The sequence below is a fragment of the Camelus ferus genome, chromosome 8, assembly GCF_009834535.1.
Source record: "Camelus ferus isolate YT-003-E chromosome 8, BCGSAC_Cfer_1.0, whole genome shotgun sequence".
Lineage (NCBI taxonomy): Eukaryota > Metazoa > Chordata > Mammalia > Artiodactyla > Camelidae > Camelus > Camelus ferus.
The window spans coordinates 31,680,373-31,697,980 of record NC_045703.1 but is presented as its reverse complement, the minus strand read 5'-3'; the positions used below and the strand labels follow the sequence as shown (position 1 = coordinate 31,697,980).

The following is a 17,608-nucleotide window of genomic DNA, read 5'->3' as shown; positions in this document are numbered from 1 at the left end:
GCTGATCTTTATCCACCCACCACTAGTGACTCCACCTACACGTCGCGTCACCACCGCTGTTCTGCTCCGCAGCTGCTGCAAACACTGCAGAAGGCCCTGCCTGGCAGGCTCTGACAAGCTAAAGCTGGGGGGGGGGGGGCAGTAATTTTTTATTCTTATTTTTTATTGACATATAGTCAGTTTTCAATGGTAGTTTCAGGTGTACAGCTAAGCAATTCAGTTATGCATATACATACAGACATATGTATATTTTCAGTTTCTTTTCCATTACGGTTCATTACAAGAAATTGAATACAGTTCCCTGTGCTATACAGTAGGTCCTTGTTGTTTATTTTATATATAGTAATGTGTATCTGTTGATCCCAAATACCTGAAGCTGTGTTTTCATCAGTCGGGAGCACCACATTTAAGCTCCTTTACACGCATGGCCATAAGTCTACTATCTTTGTTTACTGACAGTTGTTTTAACGACAGCTAAATAGATAGCACTGGTGGAATGCACCTTTGTCTAGGTTGGTGTTAGTGACAGGGAAAGAGCTGGGACATCTACTCTGCAAAAAAAAAAAAAAAAAAGCCATCAAAACTCCTTAGCACATAATACATTTTAGCAATCAGAGCCAGAATCCAAAAGCATCATAAAGAAAGGCAAGTGAAAAAATGCTTATAATTGTCATATTTTAAATGCCTTGTTTCCTGCCAATCTTATTTCTGTTTCCAGAGAAGAGAAAGTTGCCCACTCTGCCAGCGCCTTTGTCAGCTGCCAGCTGTTACTTCCCTGGAAAAAGGGTCAGGAGGCTGCTGGTAGCTCATAACCAGCCAGAAGCTGCGTGGAAGAACCGTCCCTCGTGGGTTTTAGCTGCTGGCTGATTGTCAGCTGAGAGCTACAAGTTCTGGTTTGATAAAAGCCAGCTATAGAGATTTCAAACCTTCTTTTTTTTTTTTTTTTTTTCCATTTGTGCTCTGAAATTGTCGCGCACTCCAAATGGAACTCCACAAGCAAGCGGGCCTTTGTTCCCTTTGTTCTGCCTTGTTAGGCACCCGCAGTAGAGTCCTCCCTAGACAGTCAGGCTGCAGGGTGGCCAGTGGGGTGATGTGGGAGGAGAGGGGTTAGGCCCGAGAAGCTACACTGTGCCCGGTGGCCCATATGTGACCCTGGGTGAGGATGGACCCGGCAGAGACAGTTTCCTGAACGTCTGGTTGGGTTTTGTGACAGCTGGTGGGAGGGGAGGATGGGCCTGTAAGTTAGTCAGAATTTATTGACAGAAGCCCCCTGAAATGAAATGAGTCACCAGCTCCCTGGGCCAGGCATGAGATCCCAATCTTTAACTGTCTCAAGACTCACAAATGTTCCCAGAGGCCAGAAGTCAAGAATTCCCTTCTCTGAGACATGGTGTGGAACTCAGAGCTCGGTGGATTTCAGGGGGTCGGCAAGAGGCAGGGGGGCGGCAGGAATTCTGCGCGACGGTGTGCTTTAAATTCCGATGCTGAGGGGCTGTCATGTGCAATGCATCAACGATGAAAAAGAAACACCCAGCAGAAGCTGGCTTGGAGTGAAGGCGAATGCACAGTAAATTTCAACTGGGTAAATTAATCGCTCGCTGCTTGTTGTGAATATTAATCCCAGGGAGGGAGCTGGCTTCATCCCAATCAAAAGACAGGTGAAAACTGAAAACAGCAAAACATTTGGGATCTTTCAAAGGAAGGCTTACCCGTGAGCCAAATGGTGGTGCTGAGTCCCAAGAAGAAGCAGAATCTGCAAAACTACCCCTCCTGCTTCCAGGCACAGCTGTCTGGATTGCCAGCTCACCCCGCCCTTGGGCCTCATCTGTCCCCTCTGGGGCCCTTCAGGGACTTGTATGAGAAAGGCCTGGCCTGAGGCTATGGAAGATGCAAGAGCCAAGACTCCTAATTTGTTTGGTTTTTTTTTTTTTCTTGGTAGTAAAATATACATAAAATTTACTGTTTTAGCCATTTCCAGTTCAGTGACATTAAGTGCATTCACAATACTCCGCAACCATCACCACTACCAATTTCCAGAATTTTTTTCACCATCCCAAACAGAAACTCTGCACCCATTAAACAATAGTTCCTCATTCTCCCCTCTCCCAGCCCCTAGTAACCTCTACTCTACTTTCTACCTCTATGAATTTGACTACACCTGGCATCTCATATAAGTGGACTCACGTGATATTTGTTCTTTTGCATCTGGCTTATTTCACTTCCCATGTTTCCAAGGTTCGTCTGTGCTGTAACGCGTATCCATACTTCATTCCTGTTTGAGGTTGGATAATACTGTGTTTTATGGATACACCAGGTTTTGTGGTTAACCTATGAAAGATGCACTACCATTTCAGTTCTGAGACAAGTCCTGTGTTTCCTTTTAGCTGAAGGTCTGGGGATAAGAGCCGGTATGACTAATGGATCACCCTCTGGGCTCCTCGGTCTGGCTCCTCTTCTGCATGCCCTGCCTTGTTCTCCTCCGCCATCATCTGCTTCGTGCAGGTCATCCACACCTGCATCAGGCCCTTATCACTAAGTCTCAGTCTTTCCCGATATAATAGGAAAGGAAAACAAATGATACCAAAAAATCACTGTAGGTACAAGTCTGAATTCTAGAGATGGAGGATGAGTAGGAGGCGGGGTAGGAAGCAGAAGAAAAATGGCTTGAAAAAAAAGAAAGAAAAATGGCTTGATTGTGTAGGAAAATACCTGTTTGGTTACGAAAGGTGAGCCTCCTGGCATCATCTAGAAGTGAAGTAATCTGCATAATGAGGTGGCAGGAATTAGAGGATTCCCCTCATTACCCAGAATAGGGTAAAAGGGATCAGAATAAGCTCCCCCAAAATGACTAAAGTCAGGACTTAAGGAGAAAAGTAACTCTGATGAAAACCTCTCCATGACAGGCAAAACTGAAGGTCCTCAGAATAACAGTACCTCCCTAGGGCCCTGTGCGTTAGACTCTTGCTAATTAAATTGTAGTCCACAGAACAGCAGCATCAGTAGCACCGGAGAGCTTATTGGAAATGCAGAATTCCAGGCCCTGCCCCAGACTTACTGAACCAGAATCTGTCATTTCAAAGATCCCCAGACAATTTATTTATATGTCCATCAAATTTTCATAAGGGATGTTTTAGAGCATTGGTCTCCAACTTTGGCTGTGCACTGGAACTACCTAAGAAACTTTTAAAAAATACAGCCCATCACCAGAACTCTCAGGTGATTCTAATATGTAGCAAAGTCTGAGAACTGCTGCCTTAGAGGGCTCCATTCTGGGCTTTCTCTGGCTGTGTCCCTGAGCTTGGGCATCCATGGGCGAGTGGTACGCTAATAAACAGGCTCTAGGGGAAAAAAAAATTGATTTGAGAGACTGAAGTGTTTCTGAGTTTCCACTGTGTAAATATCCCCCCCATACCGTAGCAGACTTCAAACTACCAGGGTGATACCATAGAAAGTGGAGTTAGGAGGCAATGATTTGGCTCTCAAGAGCCTGTGCTGACGGGTCACCACTGCACGGGGCCAGTGGGGTGTGTCCACATTGAGTCTCTCCCCCTCTTCCAGAACCTTGGAATTCCCTGATCCTATGCAGGCCTATTCCTAAACGGAGTAGACATGAGCCAGAGTGTTCATAGACGAGGCTCTTGCGGGCAGGATGCAGCTGGTATTAGGAAGGGTGAGGCAGAGAGGGTGAGAGTCGGGGCTTCCCGTGTCCTTTCGCCCCTTCCCTGTAAATGTAGGAGTGGGTGTGCAGAGCAGTCATGCCCTATTTTGAGTTGCAGCCCTTTCCTGAGCTCCGTGGTGGTACATTGAGCCTCTGTTATCACCAAGCATCCCCATTCCCTAAGAACACGCTTAACATGCTGGTTTTGGCTTAGGTTTGCTTTGGGGAATCGAGAGAGAGACACTGCTCTTGTATTGGGTGAGGGAATGGGAGCAGGGGTCAGCACATGCTGGAGGCAAGAGGATCAAAAATTTAAGTGGGTATAACCAGGAGGGTGTAACTCAATCTCCACCACGCAGGAACTCTTGGAAATGCTGGGGAGGTACTGGACTTCCCACAGGATGTGGGAGATGGACATAAGTCATTTTATTTATTTGTTAAAGGAAGGATGATTTCTAAAGTCTGGAGGACTTAGGGCAAAGAGCCCAGAGCTTGGAGTTGGACTGCATGGGTTAAATTTCCAGCTCCACCACATACTAGCCTTGAGGCCTTGGGGAGTGGCTTAAATTTCCATTTCCTGCTCTGTGTCTATCTCATCAGCCCCAAGAGTGTGTCAGAGGAGCCAGCGTGCCCTCAGAAGGCAGGGAGTTGGCCAGATCTGGGCCAGGATAGGGTCAAGAAGGGCAAAGGGCCAGGTGGCAGTCATGCAGGAGGCCTGGAGGGGGAGCCAGTGAGACTGAACAGGCAGCAGCCCCTCTGGGAGAGGAGTCTCAGGGGAATATGGTACCCTGAAAGAGGGGTACTCAGAACGGATGAAGGGAAATGACTCATGAAAGGGGGTCAAAGACAAGCCTCACCTCCTTCCCATCTTGTTAGCACCAGCCTTCTGCCTCTCACCCAAACGTCAAGTAACGCTTCCTTTAAAATAATCAGTTTGCGAGGGCTTGAACCCCACCACTTGCTGGAAATCAAGCCTCTCAAAGGACCTAAGAGCTCCCCGGAATGCTGACATTTCCACCATGTGTGCATGTGTGTGTGCACGTGCATGTGTGTATTGTGTATGTACATGTGTGTATGTGTTATGCATATGTGTATGCGTGTCTGCACATGCATGTGTGTGTATTGCGTATGCGTGTGTGTGTGTGTGTGTGTATGAGGGAGAGAGCAGCTGTCCTGTGGGTTGACCTGGTCTCATGGCTTCAGCTTCCTTGTCAGCCTCAGTGACAGTCGGGAGCAGGCTCCTCTTTGCTGGTATGTTTCCAACTCAGAACTAGCCCATCTTCAGGGAGTCCTAGCCAGCAACTCCCTCCCTTAGACTAGCTTACCCTCCTCAGAGGACACACCCTCTCTCCTGGGTCCTGGCCCTACCCAGGAGGCCCTGAGAGGCAAAGGGCTTATTATCCCACTCTGGCCCACGGCCGCCTTAGTCCTCAAATCCTTTCTGTGGGTGAGGTCTTCTCAAGATGACTGATAATCTTCAAGGAAAATATCTCTTCTACCTAAAGCACTTGGGGAGAAAGGGGTTGAGATGCGCTTTTGGTGGGAATAGCCTCATAAGACAAATCAAATTCAAATAGAATCCTGTATAATATTACATACCTAGGATATAGTTTCTGGTGTTATCAGGGACCCAGACTTCTTTCCCCTTGTTTCTTCCCCATCCTTGGGGTGTTGCTGTCAACCTCAGGTCCTCAACAGCTCACGCCCATTACTAAATCCACGGTCTAGCCAATGAGAAGGGGAAGGCATGCCCCTTTGCTCGAAGGGCCTGACACTTCTCATATCTCTTTGATCAGAATTTAGTCCTCATGGCCCTCCCTAACTACAGGAAGGCTGGGTAACGAAGTCTTTATCTGGGGAGCCATTTGCCCAATGAAAGATTCTATTACTATGACAGAAGAAGAGAGTGGATCCTGGGGCCCACTCCCAGCCTCTGCTACAGACACCAACAACCTAGACTGCGCTGAGCTACACCAGGCTCAGTCCAGGCCCTTGAGAGTCTCCCAGAGAAGGTGAAAAACATGTCAGCTTGTTCTTCCAGGAGAGCCAACGTGAGCACTTAAGAGGGTCTTGCTGGTCACGCATTGTCACCATCTTCAGATAAAAGCAAGGTGCCCAGTGGGACAAAGGCTTTCTACAAAGAACAGAAAAGCCCCAAGTGGACCCGAGGCTCTGCCCTCACTGACGCGAAGACCCACAGGCTCTCCTCTACATCTAGACTCTCTCTTGAAGATAAAGAGGGAGAAATGCAAGAGTCAATAATTACCAGAGACCGAACTGAAAGACTGAATGACTCTCAGTGGCAAGCGTATGTTTTCTTCCCCCACTGTTGAGTAGAATGGGAGTTCATGAGAAGAGATAGAATAGCTATAGAAAAAAATGTTGTGGGGTCTTGGGGGTTTGGGGGTATAATCTAAAAGTAAAATCTCTGGCACACGTACACACAGTAAAATTTATTGGCCTACTATTTTTATGATGCAATTCTCAGAACATCTTTCTTACAGATAGCACCGCTGTCCCTGTGTACGCTTACTTCTGTATGCAATCTACCAACCAGGCAAAGCTGAAAGGGAAGATCTTTTAAATTAAAATAATACATAATTTTTCTCCTGCCAGGAAGGTGTGGACATCAAGGCAGCAAACTGAGAGAGCGAGGACAAGTCTGCCTGTACCTAAGCTTTCCAGTGGTCTGAGACGTGAGGTGGTCAGTCCGTCCCCAGAATGGAGTGCCGAGCAGAGCAGTCAAAAGCCCCCAGCAGGTATGTGGTTTGACCCTTGGTTTTTGCTCAACTGGATCCTCACATGTGGTTGGATTCTCTGATTTGCAGTGAATTCTCTAACATACAAGTCCACCCTTATTCAACTGTTAGCATAAGGATGTCTTACTGCTACACAGCAATTTTTTAATGTTATCTACTATTCTGTTGAGCTTTTTTTCCCTTACAGTATCGACTGATAACTGATTCTTGGTATACTAATTGAGTCACGCATTTATTTACTATTTATTATTATAATAGTAGCTAAAATTTATTAAGCACAATGCCAGACACTGCACATAGGTCATTTTATCTAGTCTTCATAACAATCTCACAGGGCTGCTGTGTAGTTATGCGGTTGGTGCCTGGCTGAGAAGGCAAAATCCACCCTAGTCCGCACCCACCAAGCTCTGTGCTGGGGGAGGGGCGTCATGCCCCCAGAGGAAAGGAGATGTTTTCTTTACACAAAGGCAGCAGCCAGAATCAGTGCATTTGGAGCCTCCATCATCAATGTAAAAGATACTGTACAACTTCAATGACCCAGGTTAAGAAACTGAGGTATGGTTTCATACCTAAGGTCACATAGCTGGCAGAAGGTGGACAAAGGACTAGTCCAGCAGCCAGACTTGCAGCCCAGGCTCTTAACCCAGATGTAATGGCTAATGTCTTGGTGTAACGTCTTTTCTACTCCCCTGGAATGCTCAGTCTTAGGTTGAGAGTGCCGGGAAGACAGGCACTCAGGTCCACGTAAAAGTCACCTTAGGTTCTGTACCACACGCTCTGTCAGGAGGGCAGGAAGTGCGTCTTGACCCTGAAGGAATGACCGCTCACATTCTTTGGGCAGAGGTCTCCGGCTGCCGCACCCAGCTGCTTTAGACTGGAATTTCACGAGGAGACAGGAAGAGAAGAGGCATCGAGCACTGCCAGGGAAATGATACCCTGAGGAAATCAACCCTCTAAGTTCTAAGACTTGCCCAGTTCTGATGACAAGCAAGAGTTTGGGGTTGTGAAGTCAGGCAGCCGAGTTTGCTCAATGGGAAAGGCTTAACAATAATTGTCCACCTCTCTCCGGGGCATCCACAACTTGCATCTTCATGGATCCTTGAAAGATCATTCTGTCCATAAACTAATCTCCCTTCTAACTTTGTGTCAAAAGTTTTCACCATTTAATGCATTTTTCTGGGTTCCAATTGTCCTCCCTGCCAGCACCACCCTCCAGTTCCTTCTTCCTTGCTCCCTGATGCCTGAAATTCCCTTAATATGGAACAAAGGCTTTCATTTCATACTGAGTGTTGAGGCTTAAAATGCAAGCACCCCTTAGAGAGGTAGCACAATGATTTAAATTCTCACCATGTAACTGAGGTATAAATGAGTGATCAGGTTTTTTCCTGAGAGCCTCTTTTGATGAAGGAAAGACAGAAGAAGGAATAAGGATACTAGAAAAAGTGGCGTTGGAGGAAAGGCAGTCTCGAGAGGGTAAAGGGCACAGAAAGGAGATGGATCTGTGTGGCTTCAGCACCTTCAGTGGGTCCTGGGCAGCACGACGCAGGGGAGAGGCGTGGCCGTCTTAGGGAGTCAGCTCGGGTTTGAAACCCAGCTGTGCAGCCCTGAAAAGCTACCTCACCTCTGTGCACCTTAACTCCCTTACCTGTAAAATGAGGGAAATAAAACCTACCCACCATGCAGACCTGCTTTGGGGATTGTTATTTTGATTGTGCTGAAATAACGTAACATAAAATTGACCATCTTAACCATTTTTAATCGTACAGCTTAGTGGCATTAAGTACATTCACATGGTTGTGTAACCATCACTATTTCCGGAACTCTTGCAAAACTGAAACTCTGCACCCGTTAAACAATAACTTCACATTTCTCCCTCTTCCCAGCCCTTGATAACCACTCTTCTAATTTCTGTCTCTATGAATTTCACTGCTTTAGGTACCTCATATAAGTGGAATCATGCAGTATTTGTCCTTTTATGCCTGGCTTATTTCATTTAGCATAATGTCCTCCAGGTTTGTCCATGTTACAGTACATGCCAGAATTCCCTTCCTTTTTAAAGGCTGATTAATATTCCATTGTATGTATAGACCACATTTCGTTTATCCCTTCAGCCATTGCTTCCACTTTGGCTATTGTGTATAATGCGGCTATGAACAAGGTGTACATGTTTCTCTTTAAGAGCCTGCTCTCTTTTCTTGAGAGTTTCTTTGAGACTCTCAATTCTGGGTATTGACCCAGAAGTGGCATTGTTGGATCACATGGTAATTCTATTTTTAATTTTTTGAGGAATCGCTATCCTGTTTCCCACAGAGCCTGCACCATGTTATAGTCCCAGCCACTGCACACAGGTTCCAGTTTCTCTACATTCCCCTGACACTTATATTCTTTTTTTAATAGTAACCATCCTAATTTTTAAATATAACCTGAATAAAGCTGCCCATGGGCACGTCCAAAAGTCATACAGTCAAGTACATCCAACTAGAGAAGATTTGGAGAATAAGGCAGGGTTATTTATCACAGACGTCCTTGAAGGGCATAGGGTCCCTCCTGTGCTCTCTCTGTCGCGCTGCTCCACAAAGGCCTTCGCTACCACACTGTGTCTCCTCCACCTCTCTGCGCGGCTCCTGCGAATTCCTCACCATCCCTTTCCAAGCACTCCTCTCTTATCTGACTTGCCCTGCTCTGTTTGGCCTCCATAGGAAGCAGAATTTGGTCTGTATCCACTTGTCTCTCTTGGAAAGCAGCTATCTGGAATTCTGGTAAATAAATTTCTCCACAGATGATGAAAATCACTTGGCACATGGTAGATACTCAACAAATGGTAGCTAATCTTCTAGAATCTTCTAGTGCCTACCTCATAGGGGTACTATGAACATTAAGTGAATAAATAAATGCACGCAAAGTTCTTAGAACACCGCTGGCACTTAATAAGCACTCTCTGAGGTCCACCGTTACTATTGTGGTGGTGGTTACGGGGAGCCTAGGTCATGAGGATCTAATCACTTTTTAGCAGGAGATGCTGCTGACAACTTTGGGTCCAGCTGACCAGGAAGCAAGTCACCTTGCCTTGGAGCAAAAAATCTTTGGCTTTTCCAGAGCTTTAAAGTGTTCCTCTTTAAGTATGCAAATATAAAGTGAACTGGCATCCACTGTCCTGGGGAAATGGAATGACAAGCTTTGGTAGCTTGACAAAAGCTGCTGTTCCCAACACACTTTTCTTTGTAGGGGGAGGAGATGAATAAACCTGTATGGGTTCTCAAGGAACCTCTTGAAAAGAAAAAGATTGAGAGGTAATCCTTTCCTTGTGGGAGTCTCTGTTACCAGGACCTCTTTGCTAGATGTGTGAGGTCCTGACTGAATCAGCTGATGGAACAGGGCACAGTTCCAGAGGGGACCTTACCGAGAAGGAAGGGCCACCTGGACCAGAGGGGCAAGGGACTGGGTCCAGGCACTCAGTGGGGGTGGGGAGGAGGGCCGGGATGGGTTCTGGCTTCTGCCTGGGTCTGGCAGCCCCTCTGGACTAGAAGCAGCCCACCAAAGCAGCGGAGAAATAGCAACTAGTGACTACAGTTTTGTCTAGTGCCTACTTGGTTCGGAACTGTCTGCATCTCCACATTTTTTGCTTCTGAAAGAGACACAAAAACATGTTGAGAATCTTTCAGTTTGCATGTCTGGCACCTAGCCCCCGTCTGGAATCAGGCAAGTGCTCGCTAAAGGTTCTGGGGCTGGAGTAGCCCGGAAGGGCAGGACTAGCCTACACGTTTCCTCTCTCCCTGCCTCTGTGCCAGCAGTGACGCCAGAACAGAGCTGAGGGGAGAGTTAGCCAACACTGGGGGCCCTTTGAATGAGGACCATTCTCAGGGAAATGCCGGGCTGGAGTGTTCTTCTCTTCCTCGTGGTGTGTCCTGGTTTCACTCTGCCCTCTCAGCACATGAAATCACAGCATTTAAAAATGGAAAACCAAGGTTGGTCCAAGGTATGAATCTTTTCCTTTTTCTTTTTCCCTTTCTTGTCATAGATTAATGCTGTAGAATGGAGGGTTCTGAGCATTAGCTCCAAATGGTTTGCTTTGGTTTTGTTTACAAAGGCGGGGAGAGCTGACCTTTATCTAATTATGCCTTTTGCAAGAATACTGAGCAACTCTGGAACCTGGCAAACACCAATCCTCCCCTCCTAGACTTTTTTAACTGGAGGGAGAGGACTGGCCCACATCTTGACTACTGTACCTCTTATGCACACAGCTGCCATCACCAAATAAACACAGCAGCACAGTCACTGGCACAGTCCCAGCCACACACTTTTATTGCCTACACCTTTGTTTTTTCTCTCTCTCTCTTAAGCATTGTCAAGAGTTGCGCAAAGAAAGCAAATTACCTGTGCTCCACCCAAGCATATAGGAAGGACAGACTCCAGCAGGGCAACCAAGAAAGGGGAAGTAACATCCACCTAACAGCAAGACAGTTTGGAATCCTTCTCCGCGGACTAGCTGTGTGACCTTGGAGAAGTTACTCCATGTCTCTGAGCTTCAGATTCTTCAAAGGTAAAATAGGAATGATAGTAGCAAACGCATCTCACAGGCCTGTTTGGAGGATTACATGAGCTAACAAGTAGTAGATGGTAGGTCCTCCGTGAAGAATTCCTCTCCTGTGATGGCAGCTAAAAGGGTGTGTGTATTAACCTGAAAACACCAATGGAGACTCCTGGAGGCCGGAGGTGTTCATTTTCCTGAGAAAGGAAAGCTCCCTGACACTTCCCTGTCTTCCAAATTTCACTGTAACTGCCTCAAGCACGTTCAGACAGAAGTTTCTCGTGTTCAGATCTCCCTCTCCAAACAGTTTACATCCTCCAGCCACTTGTCGGTGGGGGCCCCAGCACGGGCTCCCAGGTAGGAACCATTAACTCATTCCCCCAAGTACTGCCTTTCTGCTGAGGTTAAGTGGAGACAGGAAGGAGGCCCAGCTACCAGCCACCAGCCACAAAAGGGAGCACTGCTGCCCTTGGTCTCTCTCTACAGGGCTCTTAGGCCCACATCTGGGGAAACAGCTGGTGGGAGAAATGGAAAAAAAAGTTCTTCTTGTTCTTCCTGATGGGTTGTATTCCAAAGGCAGTACTTGAGCGAAGTGTCTTCCAGGCTTCTCCCCATCCATTTAAGGGCATCGACGAGAAATGAAAAATATTTTCAGTCCGCCCTTTCTTTGCTCTCCCTCTCATTCCCTCCCCTTGTCATTCCTCTTCTCTTTTCCTAGTTCTGACAGCTTTTTCAAGTATCCTGGTGCCAACTGCTCCACAAGGAAAATGCTATTTCCCCCTAAACTAAAAAAGATGATTATAATAATAATCATTTTGAGGCAGAAAGCTCAAGGACAAGGTAGTAAGTCCAATTTTTAAATCTTGTTTCTCTACAACAAATAAAGTACTACATCCTTGTTGTGGGAAAGGAATCCAACAACCCATATGTGTAAATGGGATAAAGCCCTCCATGCTCACCCACTCCCCTCAATCCCGTTCCCTGGAGGTGACCACCACTTAACGGTTTGGTATGCATTCTTCCAGACATCTCTGCATTTGGGGTCATTTGGCAGATATATGGTACTTGCCTACTGTGTTCTGGGCAGTTTGTTAGGTGTTAGGACCAGTGATGAATGAACATAAATCTATACATGTACATTGTGTATTTATCTGTCCTATCTATTGCCAAAAATAAGATCATGTTTCTCAATAAGTAATACCTCAGAGCCACTTTTCCATGTTAATATGTAGAAATAAATACATACATACATAAATATTTATGATTTTTAACAGCTGTATAATATTCCATTGTCAGGATATATATATATATATATATATATACCAAAATGTACACAACTCATACACACTGTTTTAAAAACAAGCTGCATTCCCTCTGCTGGCAGAATAAAGAGAAACCTGCTCCATATGAATCACTTGAACAGAAGCTAGCCTTCTGGAGAGGGATGCTCTGGAGCCTGTCTGCTGCACAAGGGTGGAGAGATGGCCAGCCTAATGGGCTGAACCTCAGGACTCAACAGGCAGGCAAAGCCAGCACCAGGAACCAGTGTACCTGCCCATCACCCAGCTGGGCACCCAGCTAGCCGGTGGGTAACTAAGTTCACACCCGGGTCCCTTTGACTCCAGAGCTCTGGCCACCACAGCTCCCATTGTAGTCTGCTGTCCTGGTCATTCTCTTTCCAGAGTCTCCTTTGGCAACAGGTTCTCTAGGCACTGATTAAACAAGGAGAAGGAAAGGCAAGGAAATGCAGCCAGAGGAGAACTGTGTGTGTGAGTTTTGTTAAAAGTAGTCACTTTCTTATGCCTGTGGATGGGGCAGAGTGCACGCGCACACCCACACACTCTTAGGGGATAGGCAGTGAGTCCTCCCTTTGTGATGGCAGCAAATGCTGTTGCTTTAAGCAGTTAAAGACAGTAAGAAGTTCTTGCTTCATATTCCCAGTTTCCTCCTCTGGAGCTGCTAATGAATAACCGATCTTAACACCCAAGTTCAGTCCCCTCCCGGCACCTTCTCAGGCCAGGCTGCTATGATCAGGCTGAGGTCTAGGGCAGTGGGGACATTCCTTAACAGTTACTTAGCTGGGTGGTGAAAAAAAAAAATGCAGCCTAATTGGCCAGTGGCCTTTCCTAGTGAATGAAGGAGGTTTCTGTTTTAAGAAATAAAGTGACTTCTCAGCGGCTGTTGATTCACTGCCCACAGGGAGATTTTTGAGCCGAGGCTTCCTAGCCTCGGTAGAAATTTGCATACAACTTCCACTTCCTGCTTCAGAGCCTGTTCCACGCCTTACCTGGGCCTGGAGAGGGTGGAGAGAGGCCGGAGCAACCCAAGGTGGAGTGACAGAGAAGGAGAGAGCGTAACCACCCCGTGTCCTGGTCTGTCTGTCCGTGGTGGCTCTAAGGTAAGTCGTACAGAGTCGGTGCTTGCCTAGCCTTACTTCTTAACCTCTGACCCATTTTCCAAAACACTGTTTTCTTCTTTACTCAAATGTGCTGCCTTTCCTCCACCTTCATCTTCCCACCTTTCATTTGTTCGTGTACAGAGAGACCAGCTTGGGCTGAGAAAATGACAGTTACGTTTCTGTTGGGAGAAAGTGTGGCGGTTTAGTATTTCAGCCGGGAGGATCGATAGATTAACTCTTTGAGGAGTGGGGACACACATCCCCCACCCCTCACCCCCGTGTGCTTCCGAGCCGCCTGGGAACCATTTGTTGGCGTACTTAGTGTCCCCACAAGTTTTGATTAAAAGGACAAGCCCCACTTCTCCAGGAGGAAGTGGGGGATGGCAAAGATTAAGGAATTGGTTTCCGGCCCCGGGACACGTCAGTGGCAGAGATGGAAGGAGAACTCCCAAGTTTTCTTGATCCCTGTTTCACTCAGGGAAAAAAAAGCAACACCACAATCTTGGGCCAGGAAGTTCAGCCCTGCTCTGTGCTGGCTGTGAGCCGCCTTCTCAGCCCTCCTCCCACCGCCCTCCGCCCTCCCAAACAACCCACACCTTTTTCTGGCACAGATGGTAGGCAGCCTTCACGGAAAAGAAGGGGAGAAGTGCTATTATTTAATCTTAGAAGCTAATCAGCTTCCTGTGTCTTTCAAGTTCAACATGGTCTCTTAGCATAGGGGGATATTTTTAAATGAACGAGGGTGGAGGGAGTGACCAAATAAATAATAAAAAAAGAGGACAAGAAACTTGGTTTCAAGTTCTCACTCCACCCCTTGCTGTGATTCTGTGACGTAGGCAGTTCACTTTAGTTTCACGAGGCCTGGATTTCTTCATCACCAACATGTGGGTGGGGGCCGTGAACTAAGAAGATTTTGTCTAAATTCCCTTCTAACTAAATAAGGCTAGGTGATGGGAATTCCAGAGGGGTAGCCATAGTGGGTGGTCTTTAGAAGATGTGTTTTGTTTACTGATTATTTAAATATATTAATTTTACCTCTGGCTACTAGATGGTTAGTACCTGGAGGAAAAGGACTTGCTTCTTAATCCTTTCAACCACCTAGCACTCCGTATAATAACAAACAGCTCTTAGCTCAAGCTCCTTCCATAAATACTCCGATTTCCATTTTGCTCATCTGCTGTCAAGACAAAAGGTAAAGCAATGGTCTGGGTGAAAGGCTGGGGGCGCGGGGAGGGCAGTGTTGGGCAGCCGTGTGGCTCTGTGGGAGGGCTGCCTGGAATTTAGGCATTATTATTGGCTCTAGCTAAACAGGAGAAAACAGAGGGTTTCTTGAATCAGTTTATATCCCAGTTGGGTTCCCCAGGAAGAACGGGCCTGTGCACTTATCCACAGAGTCAAGGCAGGCCAGATTGCTGGCAGACAAGCCTGGCTCCAGAAAGCTGTTTTACTGACTTAGCTGGAGCTGGAAACCACTGCTTGGCTAGACCCGTCACTGTCTGTGGGGCCTTTAATGGGAGGTGAGAGGAAGCTGTAAAGCACATCCTGATACCATGTAAGGGTAAGGACTAGGATTAATGACACATTAATAGATGGCGGACACACAGAATCCAGAATCCTTAACCTTTTCCAAACCATTACTTTTTAAAAAGTTGTTGTTTCTTTTGAGCCATTCCTCTCCCTCAGTCCAGTTCAAACAGACCCTGGCTGAGTGCGATGGGCTGACTCAGGGCTTTCAGTATTGCTAAGGTGTTTCTGTGGAATATCAAGGTGCTGGGATGGTCATGTTTTTAAATGGCGCTCTCTCTCACCCTGGCATGAGACGATAGGAATTTCAAGAGGTTTCACCTGTGATGAGTTACTGATTTCAATTCTCCAATAACACGCACATTATCTGAAGGCAGGCTAACTGTTGTTGGCTGCCGGCCTAGCTTTGATCCAGAAAGGCCACCCACAGTCATTCTTCACCTGGGATTGCTAGGTCACCCAGACATTCCACGATGGAGTGTCAGGAGATAGATGCCCTTGCCCTGCTCGTTGCCGGGGATGAGCTACCTGGGAGTGAAGTCTGGGCTGTGAACCACTGTGTTAGGGAGAAGACCCTTAATGCGAGGATGCTCACCTTTGGAGGGTGCAAAGATGGAACATATGTAAGCCTGCTTCTCTCAGGATTAAGGAGTTAGTGACTTGCAAATGCTCCTGGAAATAAGAAGAGAAGGCAGTTACATTTGCAGGAATTCTTTGAAAGGCACTTGGAAAGATCGATTATGCGGGTGGTTTGTCTAAATTAAATCTATGTCTTGAAGAATCAAAATCTCGGAAATTTGAATCATTTTTCTGCTACAGGCAATTTTAGATTTAGCCCTTAAAAACACACATGAATTGCAGGCAACTGCTGCAGGAAAAAAAAAAGAGCACAGATGCAGCACATTAAACTTTAAATTCCTTTCAGATCCAACGAAATGACCCCTAATGTTTGATCACATTTCCTTATCAAAACAATCCTGCCATCCCTCCGTGAGAAAGCATCTGAGGATTAGAATCAAGAAGCTCTCCCCGCTCCACCCCCACCCTGGGCCTCTCCTGTTTCTTCCTAGTGCATTGTCACCAAGATATTTTTAGCTCAAGAAACCCAGGCTGTCCTTCTCCCTCCGACGTTCGCATTCTTTGTGCCTAGTGCCCGACATACCTCCTACTCGCCCGTGTGTGCATGGATGCCCGAGCGCTCAGCTCATTTGTTCTGTGCCTCTGTGTCAGTGTGTGTGTACGTGTGTATGTGAGCACAGATGTGTACACAGGGCTTCCCAGAGACTGAAGGTTTTAAAGTGGCTGAGGGAGGAAGGTGGGCTCTCATCCCCCTCGTGACCCACAGAGCTGTGCCCGCTTGGCACAGTTCCCTGAGAAGGCAGCTGAAACCCAGCTATTTGGATTGCTGGGAGCCACCACCCCCACCGCCCGCGTGACCGCCGTCCTTCCACCCTGAAGACCCAGGCTGGCTGGGGTCTTCGCAGCTCCCTCAGCCATGAGGGAAGCTTGGCTCTTCCCTGCCTCTCTGTGTTCCTGCATGCTTGGTTCCAGTGTTTTTCCTTCTTCCTCTCCTCGGCAGGGTCCCCAGGTCTCCTTCCCACCTCTGATCTCTCTTTCTCTTCCGATTTGCCTTCCCAGACTCTTCCCAGCTCGCCAGCTCACCTTTAACACTCTTGCCTTTTGTCTGTATTTGTTCTTCCTCTTTCTTGCTGAGTGCCCCTTCTCAGATCCAGCAATATGTGACAATCACAGTTTAAGTAACCCTCCCTCCTATGCCAATAAAGGACACATTTTTTAAATTTTCCTTCAAGGTTTCCCACTTTCCTTGCCTCTCTCCTTTTCCATTTTCCTTCCCTCCTTTCTATCCCTTCTTCTTCCTTTCCTGACTTTTTCTTTCTGCCCCTTCTCCTTCACTCTGGGGTCTGGAATGAATTAAGAATCACAAATGTGAGCTTACAGAAACCTTATCTGAAACAAAACAAACAGACAAAAGAACCTAGGGGCTGGTTTGAGGTTGCTCCCTAAATGTTTTTTTTACCGACTTCCCACATGGTGGAGTAAGTCCGTTCCCGTTAGTCCATCATCTAGTTGAGCAGCTCAGAGGAGTTTCCAGAACGAACTTCTGCAAATCAGGTCAGGTCACGCTGCACTGCCTTCAGCCTGCTGTGAGCTGTACTGTGCAGGGTATGAACAAGGGCCAGTAAATGTTCCCTTGTCTCTAGGGCTCACCACTGCTTCCAATCCTCTGGCAAACCAAATGGAAGAACTTCTGTGTCTGGGAAATTCTGCAAGTAAACTTGGAAATATTTATTCACTGGAATTTGAACCTAAGCCACACATTTCACTCAAAACCAACTTCCACTAAGCAAACTGAGGTTGGGAAATTTTGCATGCATTTGGGCAGTAAACAAGAACTTTAATGAGTTTAAAGATTTTTTTTTAAATCCAGGACTATTAGACACTTATTTTAAAAATTTCTCCCTAGGCAGTGAAGTAAGACCTTGAGAATCTGTAATTGCAAGTATCTGATCCAAATTGAGTCTGAGGATCTTCCTAGCTATAAATTTATATATTTACTATGTCCACCTGAAACGATCATGCTGCGTGTCTCTAGAACTCTTCAACCCTATTGTCGACCCAAAGATTGCTTTAAAAAAATCCAAGCAGTTGGTAAGAGCAAGCTTTGATTATTTAGGAGCTGGTAATGTGGTTTATTAATTACTCAGGCTGCTCACTCCTGC

General features: G+C 46.6%; 1 protein-coding gene and 2 long non-coding RNA genes across 10 annotated transcripts in view; 2 read left to right on the top strand and 1 right to left on the bottom strand.

Moving 5' to 3' along the window:
* Positions 1 to 2,029, top strand: part of LOC116665333 — a 22,265-nt gene extending 20,236 nt beyond the window's left edge. The window contains exon 4 of the long non-coding RNA XR_004321905.1: positions 719 to 2,029. This is a non-coding gene — a long non-coding RNA (uncharacterized LOC116665333). The remainder of the gene's footprint in view (positions 1 to 718) is intronic.
* The window catches only part of LOC116665332, a 19,537-nt gene extending 1,929 nt beyond the window's left edge, over positions 1 to 17,608 (bottom strand). For 3 of the 4 annotated variants that reach the window (XR_004321901.1, XR_004321902.1, XR_004321903.1), the window contains exons 1-4: positions 16,030 to 16,544; positions 15,463 to 15,539; positions 2,185 to 2,272; positions 371 to 551 (exon numbers count right to left, since the gene is read on the bottom strand). This is a non-coding gene — a long non-coding RNA (uncharacterized LOC116665332). Of the gene's footprint in view, positions 1 to 370; positions 552 to 2,184; positions 2,273 to 15,462; positions 15,540 to 16,029; positions 16,638 to 16,905 lie in introns of those variants that run through there. The other variant, XR_004321904.1, reaches the window with a different exon arrangement.
* The window catches only part of TRAF3IP2 (TRAF3 interacting protein 2), a 42,375-nt gene continuing 35,007 nt past the window's right edge, over positions 10,241 to 17,608 (top strand). The window contains exons 1-4 of one of the 5 annotated variants that reach the window (XM_014561537.2): positions 10,241 to 10,393; positions 10,758 to 10,957; positions 12,330 to 12,530; positions 13,214 to 13,343. The gene's annotated coding sequence lies outside the window, so the exon portion shown is untranslated. Of the gene's footprint in view, positions 10,394 to 10,757; positions 10,958 to 12,329; positions 12,531 to 12,645; positions 13,344 to 14,189; positions 14,536 to 17,608 lie in introns of those variants that run through there. The other 4 variants (XR_004321899.1, XM_006187401.3, XM_006187399.3 and 1 more) reach the window with 4 other exon arrangements.